A 10,843-nucleotide genomic window follows, 5' to 3' on the forward strand; every position below is an offset into this window, starting at 1 on the left:
TAAGTTATCCAAGTTTAAAGAGAAAGAGAAAATCCTAAAAGGAGCAAGAGGAAAGGAGACAGTTACCTACAAAGGAGTGCCCATAAGACTATCAGTTGATTTCTCAAAAGAAACCTTGCAGGCAAGAAGGGGCTGGAAAGAAGTATTTGAAGTCATGAAAGACAAGGACCTACAGCCAAGATTGCTCTATCCAGCAAAGCTATCATTTAGAATGGATGGGCAGATAAAGTACTTCCCAAATAAGGTCAAGTTAAAGGAGTTCATCATCACCAAACCCTTATTATATGAAATGTTAAAGGGACTTATCTAAGAAACAGAAGATCAAAAACTATGAATAGTAAAATTACAACAAACTCATAACTATCAACAACTGAACTAAAAAACAAAACTAAGCAAACAACTAGAACAGGAACAGATTCACAGAAATGGAGATCACATGGAAGGTTATCAGCGGGGAGGGCGAAGGGGGAGAATGGGGGAAAGTACAGGGAATAAGAAACATAATTGGTAGGCATAAAATAGACAGGGGGTTAAGAATAGTATAGGAAACAGAGAAGCAAAGAACTTATATGTACAACCCAGGGACATGAACTAAGGTGGGGGATGCTAGAGGGTGGGGGGTATAGGGTGAAAGGGGGAGAAAGGAGAGAAAAAAATTGGGACAATGTAATAACATAATCAATAAAATGCACTTAAAAAGATTTAGCTCTGAAAATATTTGTTCATTTTTTTGTTGTTAATGCTATTACAGTTGTCCCAATTGCCCCCACTTTGTCCCCCAAGCCTACCCAAGCCTTCATAGTCAATCCTGACACCATTGTCTGTGTCCATGGATCCTTCTTATATGCTCTTTGATTGAACCCTTCACCTTAGTTCAGTCAGTCCTCACCATCCCCCTCCCCTCTTGTAGCTGTCAGTCTGTCCCATTATTCCATACCTCTCGTTCTGTTTTGCTCATTAGTTTTTTTTGTTCATTAGATTCCACTTATAAGTCAGATCATATGCTATTTGTCTTTCACCAACTGACTTATTTCATTTAGAATGATAGTCACCGGTTCCTTCCATGCTGTTGCAAAAGGCAGGAATTCCTTTCTTCTTTCTACTACACAGTATTCCATTGTGTAAATGTACCACAGTTTTTTGATCCACTCATCTACTGATGGGCACTTAGGCTGTTCCCAGCACTTGCCTATTCTAAATAACACCACAATGAAAATAGGGGTACATAAGTTCTTCAGAATTGGTGTATCAGGATTCTTGGGGTATATTCCTAGCAGTGGACTTCCTGGATTAAAAGGCAGTTTCAGTCCTGGTTTTTGAGGAAATTCCATAATGTTTTCCACAGTGGCTGCACCAGTCTGCATTCCCATCAACAGCACACTAGGATTCCCTATTCTCCATATCTTCACCAATACTTGTTGTTTGTTAACTTATCAATGATGTCCAGTTTTGTAGGTGTGAGAGGATATCTCATTGCAGTTTTATTCTCATCTCTCTGATGGCTAGTGATGTTGACCATTTTTCATATGTCTATAGGCCATCTGCATGACCTCCTGGAGAAGTGTCTGTTCAGTTCCTTTGCCCGTTCTTTAATTGGATTGTTTGTCTCCCTGGTGTTGAGTTGTATTAGCATTACAAGATCTGCCACATAGTGGGGAGGGCGAAGGGGGAGAAGGGAGACACACGTACAAAGGGGTACCAGAAGAAGAGGAGAAAGAATAACAAATTGAGAATTGGAGGACACGATGAATGAAAAATTATCCTAACCTGGTGAAAGAAAAAGAAACACAAGTCCTGGCAGCACAGAAAGTCCTAAACAAGATGAACTCAAAAACACCCAAGGCAAGACACAGCATAAGGAAAATGACAAATGGTAACACCAGGAGAGAATCTTAAAGGCAGAAAAAGAAACAGTTACCTACAGGGGAGCTCCTATAAGACTGTCAGCTGATTTTTTAAAACAAACATGTCAAGCAAGAATAGATTGGCACAAATATTTAAAGTGATAAAAAGCAAGGACCTATATCTATTCTATCTGGATGATTATCATTTAAATTTGAAGAAGAAATAAAGAGCTTCCCAGAAAAAAAGCTAAAGAACTTCATTACCACCAAACTGGTATTGTAAGAAATGTTAAGGGACTTATTCAAGAAGAAAAAGAAAAGGTAAGGAGAACATCAGTATAAAAGATAAAATGATTAAATATGTACCGGATAATAATCACTTTAAATATAAATGGATTAAATGATCCAATCAAAACACAGAGGCTAACTGAATGGATATGAAAACAAAACCCACATACATTCTGTCTACAGAGACCCAAGTCAAAGAAAAGACACACGGACTGAAATTTCAGGGATGGGAAAAGATATTTGATACAAATGGAAATGAAAGGAAAGTCTAGGGTAGAAATGTCAGACAAAATGAACTTTAAAACCAAGGCAATAAATAAATAAGAGAAAAAGAATGATATTACATAATGATAAAGCAATCAGTCCATCAAGAGGACATAACCTTTGTAAACTTGCATGCACTCAACATAGGAGCACCCAAACACATCAAGCACATTTTGATGGGCTTCAAGGAAGAGCTCGTACAGTCACAGCAGGTGACTCTAGCATCCCCTCTACACCAATAAATAAATCCTGCAGACAGGAAACCCACAGGAGTTCAAATGACACACTACACCAGATGGATTTAATTAATATTCTCAGAGTACTTCAGCCAAAAGCAGCAGGATATGCATTCAAGTGCACGGGGAACATTTTCCAGGACAGACCACAGGTCAGGCCGCAGAACACATCTCAACACATTGAAGAAGGCTGAAACCATCCCCACCATCTTCTTTGATCATAAGTGTGAAACTGTTAGAAGAAAAATCAATTAGAAGAAAAAACCTTGAAAAACACATAAACACATGGAGGCTAAATAACAGGTTACTAAACAATGAATGGGTTAACAAGGAGATCAAGAAAGAAACTAAAAGATACTTTGACACAAGTGAAAATAAAGCCCTGGCTGGTGTGGCTCAGTGGATTGAACACAGGCCTGGGAACCAAAGGGTAGCCAGTTCAATGCCCAGTCAGGGCACCTGCCTGGGTTGAAGGCCAGGTCCACCCACCCCCAGTAGGGGGCACACAAGAGGCAACCACACACTGATGTTTCTCTCCCACTCTCCATCCCTTCCCCCTCTCTTTAAAATAAAACTTTTTCTAAATAAATAAATACACAACAACCAAAAACTTATGGGACACAGTCAAAATAATCTTATGAGGGAAATTCATAGAAATTCAGGCCTGCCTCCAAAAACAAAACAAAACAAAAAAAAAACCTCATATAAAACATCTAATCTTACCCATAAGGGAACTAGAAAAATTAAAACAGACTGCGTTGTGAAGCTGTATGGGGGAGGGGGGTCCAAGAGGAAATGATGCTGCTTGCTCTGCTCTCTGCCAGTTTTCAGTCACTTTCCCCGCTTCCCACAAGCAAAGTGGGCCCTTCTGGTGCTGATTCCAGCGTGGGTGGGTTTGCGTACATTCTAGGACCATGTGGGTCTCTCCAATGAACTCTCCTGTGAGGCTGGAAGTTTCTCCCACTGCTGCCTCAACCCCCACAGGTGTTTTCAATCAGTGGTTTGACGCCTTATTTCCCCTCACTGGAGCCCTGGGTTGTGTGGTCTGCCTCGTTCCCCAGTTGTTCCTCCTGGTTTACCTGCATGTGAGTGTGGGACGGCCCAGTCCACTAGCCGCTGCCTTGCCTGGCCACAAGCCCCAAGAGTCTTGCTGCAAGTCCTCTCTGGCTGGCTGCCCTTCTCCACCCCTCCTACCAGTCTGCATGAATATTTCTTCTTTAACTCCTTGGTTGTCAGACTTCCATACAGTTTGGTTTTCTGTCAATTCTGGTTATTTGTTTTTAAATTTGTTGTCTTTCTTTTGGCTGTGCAAGGAAGCCTACCTATGCCTCCATCTTGGCTGGAAGTACTGGCAGCTTGCATTTTGAGATCAGGTTGTGGGCTGGATTGTTTTTTCCTGAGGACCCTTTAAAAAAAGAAAAAAGAATATAGAAAAGAAAAAAGTAAAAAGTGAGTGGGAGGAAGGAAATAATAAAGATTAGAGTGAAAATAAAACAATCTATAAAATAAAAAATAAGAAAACCAAAAGCTGGTTTTTTTCAAAAATTAAACAACATTGATAAACCTTTAACCAAACTCATCAAGAAAAAAAGAGCAAGAACACAAATAAAATTAGAAGTGAAAGAGGATTAACAACTGACACCACAGAAATACAAAGGATTATTAAAAATATGATGAATAGCTATATGACAATGAATTGGCCAGACTGGAAAGAAATGAATGAATTCCTAGAAATGACAATCTTTCAAAACTTAATCAAAAAGAAACACAAAATATGAACAGGCTGATGACAACTAACAAAATAAAAACAGTAATCCAAAACTTCTAACAAAAGTCTTTGGCTGGATGGCTACACAGGTAAATTTTACCCAACATTCAAAGAAGAACTAACCCCTCTCCTTTCAAACATTTCCAAAACCTTCAAGAAGCGGGAAGACACCAAGCTCATTTTACAAGACCAGCATTCTCCTAATTCCAAAATGAGATAAAAACACTACAAAGAAGGAAATTATAGGCCAGTACCCTTGATAAAAGTAGATGGAAAATCCTCCACAAAATATTAGCAAGACAAATTTAGCAATACATAAAAAGATAAAACACCATGATCAAGTGGAATTTAATCTTAAAATGCAAGGTCCGTACAATATTCACAAACTAATTAATGTGATACACCACATGAACAAAATGAAGAATAAAAATCATATGACCATATCAATAGAAGCAGAAAAGCATTTGACTAAATCCAGGACTCATTTATAATATTAAAAACTCTCAGTCAAGTGGGAATAGAGGAACATAATAAAGCCATTTATGACACAATCACAAGTAACACCATATTCAATGAAGAAAAACTACGTTTTTCCCTTAAAAGTAGAAAGAAGACAGGCTTGTCAACATTCTTCCTCAGCATGGCTGAGAGTCTTAACCACACCAGTCAGACAAGAATAAAAAAAGGCAACCAAATTAAAAAGGAAGAAGTAAAACTGCCATTATTTGCAGATTACATCATACTATATAGAGAGAGGACCCTAAAGATTCCACCAAAAAAACTACTAGAACTAAGAAATAATTCATTAAAGTAGCAGGAGACAAAATACTTAAAAACCAGTTGGATTTTTATACATTAATAATGCAGTTCAGAAAGAGGAACTCTAGAAAATAATTTTATTTACAATTGCTTCAAATAAATATATAGGAATAAATTTAACTAAGGAGAGAAAGGACCTGTACCCAGAAAATTATAATACCCTGAAAAAAGAAATTGAAGTGGTTACAAATAAATAAAAGTATATACATGACCATGTATAGAAAGAATTAACATTAAAATGACTATACTCCCCAAAGCAATCAATATTTCAACCCAATTCCTATCAAAATACCAATGATGTTCTTCCAAGAGGTGAAACAAATAATCCAACAATTTACATGGAACCGCAAAAGTTCTCAAATAGCTACAACAATCTTCAGCATTTTTTTAAAAACAACAAATTTCAAGGTATCACACTACCAGATATCAAACTATACTACAAACTATGGCACTCAAAACAACATGGTACTGGCATTAAAAGAGACATATAGATCAAAAGAACAGAATTAAGAGTCTTGACCTGGCCTGTATAACTCAGTGGACTGAGCATGGGCTGCAAACCAAAGTGTCATCAGTTCGATTCCCAGTCAGGGCCCCGATTGCAGACCGGGATTGCAGGGCCCGGATTGTACCCCTAGTAGGGGGTACATGAGAGGTAACCACACATTTATATTTCTCTCCTTCTCTTCCTCCCTCTCTTCCCCTCTATAAATAAATAAATAAATAAATAAATAAATAAAATCTTTTTTTTTTTAAAGAGCCCTGAAATAAACCCACACCTACATGGTTAGTTAATATTTGACAAAGGAGACAAGAGCATACAATGGGGGAAGTTAGTCCATTCGATAAATGGTGTTGGTAAAATTGGGACAGATACATGAAAAAAATAAAACTACACCATCTTCTTACACCATATACAAGAATAAAATCAAACTGGATTAGATTTAAATTTTAAATTTAAAACTATAAAACTTCTAGAACAAATCATAGATGATAAAATCTCTGACATTTCTCTTACCAATATTTGTTTTCTGTTGTATCTCCTTGGGCAAGGAAACAAACAAACAAACAAAAAAAGGGACTATATCAAACTAAAAAGGTTTTGCATAATAAAGAAAAACATCAATAAACAAATAGCCCACCTAATGGGAGAACCTATTCACCAAGGATATATCTGATGAAAAGTTAATATCCAAAATATATAAAGAACCCATACAACTCAACACCAAGAAAACAAACAATGCCATTAAAAAATGGGCAGATGACTTGAACAGACTCTTTTCCAAGGAGGATATACACGTGGCCAATACACACATGAAAAAAATGCACAACATCACTAATTATCAGAAGAATGCAAATGAAAACCACAATAAGATACCACCAAAACTTGTCAGAATGGCTGTCAACAATAAGTCAACAAACAGCAAGTACCGGAGAGGATGTGGAATAAAGGAAACGTTCGTTCACTGTTGGTGGAAATGCAGCCTGGTGCAGCTGTGGAAAACCATATGGGGTTTCCTCAAGAAATTAAAATTAAAACTGCCTTATGACCCAGCAAGTCCACTTCTGGGAATATGCCCTAAGAAACTCAAAACACTAATTTGAAAGAAAATACACACTTTTGAGTTCACTGCAGCGATATTTACAACAGCCAAGATCTGGAAATAGTCCAAGTGCCCATCAGTAGATGAGTGGATAAAAAAACTGTGGTTCACTTACACAGTGGAATACTATTGTGTAAAAATCGTATTCAAAATAAGAAAAAGAAAAATTTTATTTTTTGTGACATTATGGATGGACCTGGAGGAGTATTGTGCTAAGTGAAATAAGCCAGACAGAGAAATAATATTATATGGTCTGTTATATGTGGGATCTAATGAACAAAATTCACTGATAAACAAAATAGAAACAGAAACAGGGACACATGGAACAGACTGACAGCTGTCTGAGGGGAAGGGGGTTAGGGGACTGGATGAAAGAAGGAGAAGGGATTAAACAAAAAACATTATATGTATACACACATATGGTGTATATATACACATACACATATATACACATTAGTAGTGGCAGCCTGAGGGAAAGGAGGCTGGGGGCAGGTGGACGTGTGCAAAGGGGGGGAATGGGGGTGGAAAGAGCCTGTGCCTAGGGGGGTAGGTGCACAGTTCAGTGTGCAGATGGTGTTTGTTGAGTTGTGCACTTTAAACCTGTATAGCTTTGGGAATCCATGTCACCCAATGCATTCAATTTAAAAAAATAAAAATAAATTATATTTCACATGAACTAGCGCAATGTATCCAGTCCAGGTGGATGTCCTAAAGGTTTGGATTATTAAGGTAATTTTTACAAGTGCAACTTCATAAACATCAAAACCAACACAACACTACTTTTTTCTCAGGATGCTGCATTTGTGAATGTTTTTACTTACCATTTTCTCAAAAGGGGCCTTACGGTTGGGAGTGGTGTCTGCCACTGCAACCATAGAGACAGAGAAAACCTCTCCTCCCTTCCCTTTTTCTGAGATTCTTCTTGCCAGTGACCATTAGTAGAAGAGGCAAAATTTCCAAGGTAAGCTTCAAGGATATATCTGACGAAATTTAGAATTTAGCAAGTTAGCACAAAAAGACTCTTAAAATTTGAAATATGGCAAATAAAAAGAACAGAAGATTTTTAATGAGTAAAACATGAGAAATATAATATTCTGTGTTTAACCAAGAATTAAATGGGGGAGAACGTAATTAAGTTGTTTTTTGACATCTATCAATAGCTCAGCATTTTGAGCTTGGCATAGAGAGGGAAAGAGATGTGCCTGTCCTGTTTCAGGAAAAGCGAAACAGAAACTGAGGGAAAACGGGAAGAAAGAGTAGTGAAAAAGGTAGAACCAAGTCAGCTTCTAGCCGTAGAACTCAATTTTTAAAAAAAGAGGCTTCTCTTTCTTGTCACATCATAAAACTTTCGGATGTTATCCACGTTTCTGTCAAGGAGCAGTAATGGCAGCTGCAGCTAGCAAAGACTCTCCTTCCGCTGGAACTAAAACTTGGCCTCATGCAACCTCACAGGACCGCTGTGCGAAACTGACCCCACGAGCTCCAGCCCGACAGAGCCACGCCGGTCCCCGGGAGCAAGTCCAAGGTCCCTCCCCGCGCAGCCGGGAGCCCGGAGGAGTCCGCACCCCAGCGGGGAGACGTTCCCTGCACTGCAGTCTGAGAGCGCCCGGCGGCGTCCTTGTGGCCCTGGCGGCCATCCTTCGCTCAAGATTTTCTCCTCTCTTGCCCGAGAACTTCTTGCGCCCAGTCTCCACGGCAGAGGAAGACAGCGCTACCGTGTCGCCCACGGGTGGAAAATGCCAGGCGTTCCTCCAGAGGGCCGTCCCCGAGCGGCCGCGCCAGCAGAAACCCGGGGCCTTGCAAGCCCCTCACGTAAAGCTGGTCGCCCTTTCCACCACCCGTCGGCCTGCCCGTGCAGGTCCGGGGTCTTTTCAATCATATTCGTATTGAATTGGGGGGCTCACACTGGTTACTAAAATTATATACGTTTGAACTGCACGATTCTGTAACACAGCATCTGCACACTGCACTGTGTGCTCGCCACCCCAGTCACGTCTAGCCCCGACACCGTTCACCCCTTTACCCGCTGCCGCCTGCCCGCGCGCGCCCCGTGCCCTCTGCTAGTCACCATTGCATGTGTCCATGAGGTGTGTGTTTGTTTGTTTTTGCCAAGATCTGAAAGCAGCCCCAGAGGCCTATCAGTGGATGAATGGATAAAAAGCCGTGGTGCATTTACCCAGTGGAATTCCATTCCGCCATAGAAAAGAAGGAGGTCTTACCTTTGCGACCGCCTGGATGGACCCGCAGAGTATTATGGTCAGAGAAAGGCAAATACCACGAGATTTTACTTCTACGTGCTATCTAAAGAAAAAAAAAATAATGAACACACAAGACAGAAACAGAATCATAGATAGAGAAGAGACCTACGGTTGCCAGACCAGAGAGGTGTTGGGGAACCAGTGCAACAGCCTGGTCCGCACAAGAGTAAGAAACCCAGCCTGGGAGTGGTCCGACGCCGCCATCTGCTGGCCAGTATGGAAAACTTCACCTTGATTCCGAGTCTAATGGCAAGGGCAGGATTGAAAATCAAGAGTAGTTAGTTAGCTATCTGTTCTCACCACAAAAAGAAAATTATAATTACTCGGTGTGATAGAGGTAATAGTCAACACTGCCACGACAATCATATTGCAATATATAAATATATCAACCAACATGTTGTACACCTTAAACTCAGCCTGTGTTATACTATAACTCAATAATTTCTGAATTAGACAAATAATAATAGTACTGCAAAAGGTAGCCATTTCTCGACCAAAATCAGAAATTATTTGACCTCTGGACACTTTTCCTCCAAGCCATGACCAATTGTTCTCAGTAAGAGTTTTTATGGTGGTACACAATTTTAAATGTGAAAAAGTTCTCTAAAGACGATCTAATCCATATAAAGTAAGATCATATGGTTCTTGTCTTTCTCTGACCGGCTTATCTCACTGAGCATAATGTTCTCCAGGTCCACCCTTGCTGTCACAAAAGGTAAGATTTTCTTCTTTTTATGGCCACATAGTATTCCACTGTGTGAACGGACCACAGCTTTTTCATCCACTCAGATACTGATGGATGCTTGGGCTGTTTCCAGATCTTGGCTATTGTAAATAATGCTGCAGTGAACAGAGGGGTGCATATATTCTTTTGAATTAGTGTTTTAGTTTCTTAGGATATATTCCCAGGGATTCGACATGTGGAATCTAATAAACGGAATAGAAATAGGGATGGAAACAGACTGAGAGCTGTCAGAGGGGAGGGGCCTGGGAGCCTTGGTGAAAGAAGGTGAAGGAACTAAGCCAAAAATGTATAGGCACAACCCTTGCAGGCAGACGACAGTGCTGTGATGGCCCCAGGGAGGGGGACTGGTGGGTAAGAGAAGGTGGGCAACAGGAATAAGCATGGAAATGGGGAAAAAGCACACTTGGCTGGCAGGCCCATAGGGCAGTGTGCACGTGATGTTCATTGAGTAGCACACTTTTAACCTGCATAGATTTGGGGAACCAGTGTCACCCCAATAATTTTTTTAAAAAAACATGATCTCGTCCAAACTCTTTATTTTATAAGTGTTGGAAGTCAAGGTCATGGAGTCAAAATGACTTACTCAGAACCACACAAGAGTATTACCAGTGGAACCTTGTTAGGACACTGGTATTTTTGTTTCCTGGTTCTGTACTTTATCATGTGGGTAAGAAGACATTTCTACTCTTCCCATGACCTCAAGTGCCATTGACAAACAATCCATTTTAATAATGGGCAGAGGACCTGAACGGACACTTATCCCAAGAACATATACAAATGGCAACAGATATATGAACAGAGGGTTAACATCACTAGGTATTATGATAATGCAATTACAAACTACAAGTAGATACCATCTAACACCTAACATCTAACCTACCATCTAACATCTAACAATGGCGATTGTCAACAATACAAGTAACAACAATGGTTGGAGAGGATGTGGAGAAAAAGAAACCCTCATTCAGTGCTGGTGGGAATGTGAACTAGGACAGCCACTGGGGAAAACGAAGACAT

General features: G+C 39.9%; 1 long non-coding RNA gene across 1 annotated transcript; it reads right to left on the reverse strand.

Annotated features, from left to right (window-relative positions):
* Positions 1-3,965: 3,965 nt before the first annotated feature.
* Positions 3,966-9,207, reverse strand: LOC118981403 (uncharacterized). The gene is made up of 3 exons (XR_005065337.1): positions 9,043-9,207; positions 7,645-7,803; positions 3,966-4,037 (listed from the first exon to the last, which is right to left on the reverse strand). It is a non-coding gene; the product is annotated as an uncharacterized LOC118981403 (long non-coding RNA).
* Between the last annotated feature and the right edge of the window lie 1,636 nt (positions 9,208-10,843).

Source organism: Sturnira hondurensis, unplaced genomic scaffold (genome assembly GCF_014824575.4).
Source record: "Sturnira hondurensis isolate 20B ecotype Veracruz unplaced genomic scaffold, ASM1482457v3 Scaffold0024152, whole genome shotgun sequence".
Taxonomy (NCBI): domain Eukaryota; kingdom Metazoa; phylum Chordata; class Mammalia; order Chiroptera; family Phyllostomidae; genus Sturnira; species Sturnira hondurensis.